The sequence below is a fragment of the Gossypium arboreum genome, chromosome 8 (genome assembly GCF_025698485.1).
Source record: "Gossypium arboreum isolate Shixiya-1 chromosome 8, ASM2569848v2, whole genome shotgun sequence".
Classification (NCBI taxonomy): Eukaryota; Viridiplantae; Streptophyta; class Magnoliopsida; order Malvales; family Malvaceae; genus Gossypium; species Gossypium arboreum.
The window spans coordinates 127,816,509-127,819,433 of NC_069077.1; the positions used below are offsets into that span (position 1 = coordinate 127,816,509).

Below are 2,925 nucleotides of genomic sequence, written 5' to 3' on the forward strand. Positions count from 1 at the left end.
AAGTTACTCCTGTTTTAGAATTTGACTGCACTAGCCTCTACTTACTACGAACCACTTTTCTCTCTGTAAAAAATTCATATGACTGTACCGTTTGTTTCTATTAAACCTAGATTCAATAAGGATTCTATCCATATAAAGTAAAGCACCTAATTATTTTTGTAAAATTTATGGTGAATTTCTAAAATTGGAACAGGGGATCCAGAAATCGCTCTGGCCCTATTTCACTAAAACTCAGATATCTTATAAAATACAAACCCTTTACTTGTTTTTCTTATTCCATAAGAAAATAGACATAATAAGATTTAATTTAATATATTATTAATCTTCAAACTATGTTTATACAATTTTAGTGATTTTTCAAAGTTACATCATTTCTGTTACTTGAATCTATTTTTAGGTTACTTTCACATTTTTCATAATTTTCATATGATAATCACCATTCAATCATATATATTAATAAACATGTATATCATCGGCCATTTTATTAGCTAATCACTAGCAAGTATTTACACATCATTCGTTGTTCATATTATATCAAAAGTAGCTAAGTTTCTATACATGCCATACCCAAAACAAAACATCTAATTATACCGAGTTATTTCTTTGATAGTGTGATTGGCCTCCGACGTTTCCTTCGATCCCCGAGTGGCTAGATAGGTACTATAAGAAGAAGAAAATAAAGAGATTAAGCACTAGGCTTAGTAAGCTTACAAGCAAATAAATCACAACATTCAACATAATGGATAATTATGCATAATATCATCTAATATCATAAATTTCTTTACTTCTCAATTTCTATCTTCTTCTTTATTCCCTTACCTTCTTTCTTACCTGACCTTTCCTTTTTCATAAATATAATCTAATTTTCCTTTGCTATTAATTCACTGTAATTTAACTCGTACCCTGACCCGTTGAACCACTCGGAATACTAAGGATACTAGGGTCGTTCCTGTCTTTCAATATCCTGCCAATGCCATGTCTTTGGCATGGACTTACATGAATTATTCCTGTCTCCAATGCCATATATAATATGGACTTACATGGCTCAATCCTGTCTCCAAAGTCATATTTCTAATAAGGACTTACATGGCTCATTTCTGTTCTGTCCTGTCAACCCTAATATCCTAACATTCCTAGGGTTCAACCAGCGCTTTCTAACACTTTTCCTCTGTCACTTCACTTTAAATTCGACTTTAAATATTTTCGTAACATAAATATATAAATGCTGGAAATTGGAAATAATAATGTAAAATAAAAGAATATTGCATTTATTTACTGTAACTTACCTTGATACAAAATGTGACTAAACTTTATAATTTAGTCCTTTACTTTTTCTTTTCCTCGATCTACTCCCGAATTTCGTTCTTCTTGATCTATAATAGCAAATTTAGCTTATTTAATATTCACATTTATTAAAACAGTCCTTGACCCAAACTTTGGAAAAATTATATTTTTACCCCTAAACTTTCACATATTTACACTTTTTCCCCAAGGCTCGTAAATTAAACTTCATCCTATTTTCTTATGTTTTATGACATGATGATCAATTTTCCCTTCTATGGCAATATCAAAATCACACTCTAACATATACTTATGACTATTGGTATTTTTTTTCGATTTAAGCCCTTTTACTCGTTTTCACTTAAAACCGAGTAGCATAAGTTGTTTAACATAATTTAAAACCTCATATTCTATCATAAAACACCAAAATACACAAATTTCAGCTATGGGTATTTTTACAAATATGAACCCTAAGTTGAATTATTGCTAGAATAAGCTTAATCAAGTTACCGGGACTCCAAAAATGTAAAGATCATTAAAAACGGGGCTTGGAATCACTTACTATGAAGCTTGAAAGTTGAAGAAACCCCAGCTATGGAGGAGAGCAAAAATCAGCAGAAACTAATTGAGAAGATGACCATTTTTGTGTTATTTTTCCCTTTTTAATTCATTTAATATCCAAATGACCAAATTGCCCCTCCTTACTAAACTTTCAAAAATTCCTTTCATGTCCTAATTTTTGTCCATGAACTTAAAATTGGTCAAATTGTTATTTAAACCCTCCTAATTAATATTCCAAAGCCATTTCATACTAAAAACTTCTAGAATGCAAGTTTTACAAATTATTCGATTTAGTCCCTAACCTCAACTTAAGCACTTTATGCATAGAATTTCATCACGAAATTTTCACACAATCATGCAATCATACCATGAACCTCAAAATAATAATAAAATAAATTTTTCTACCTCGAATTAGTGGTTTCACAACCACTGTTCCGTTTAGGCCCTATTTCGGGATGTTTCACATTACCACTAGTACTAGTGTATCAAATTCTAAATTTATTAGCATAATAACAAATTTATCTATCAAAGTTTACGCATTTTATAAATTTGGTCTTTATTTAATAAAGTTAGCTTGTAATGATACATTCTATCAACTTTACACGAATATATAAAATATTAAGGTTTAAATTTGTTATTATATCAATCACAATTATATATAATTGTCACTTTTGAAATTGAGAGTGATTAAATTACCAATTTTTAAAAAAATTACCAATCGAAACCATTTTCCTAAATTTTATTATCAGGTATTTTAAACTAATATTTTATTTATTTATATATATATTTGATAATTTTAGAATTTATACTCACCCGTCCCACCCAAAACCCGATTAAAAAAAACCCGGATCCTACATGATCGAGTTGGAACTCATCAGGTTTGAATTTTTCAGTCATCCGTATCCCTAGTTTGCTCTATTGTGGACGGGGAAAATACGAGCCTCGAGTGGTTGTTAGCAGCAACTCGACCTTCCCTTACCTCAACTTTAGAGTTCACTGCTTTCACTCCAACCTAGTTCCTGGCAAGATATCGAAATCTTTTGGCCAAGCATTGGACCAACCTTTGAACTATATATGCGAGGC

General features: G+C 30.6%; 1 long non-coding RNA gene across 1 annotated transcript; it reads right to left on the bottom strand.

The window, feature by feature from the left end:
- Window positions 1-453: 453 nt before the first annotated feature.
- On the bottom strand, window positions 454-1,925 carry LOC128296407 (uncharacterized). Its single transcript, XR_008287027.1, has 3 exons — window positions 1,844-1,925; window positions 1,287-1,373; window positions 454-660 (listed from the first exon to the last, which is right to left on the bottom strand). It is a non-coding gene; the product is annotated as an uncharacterized LOC128296407 (long non-coding RNA).
- Between the last annotated feature and the right edge of the window lie 1,000 nt (window positions 1,926-2,925).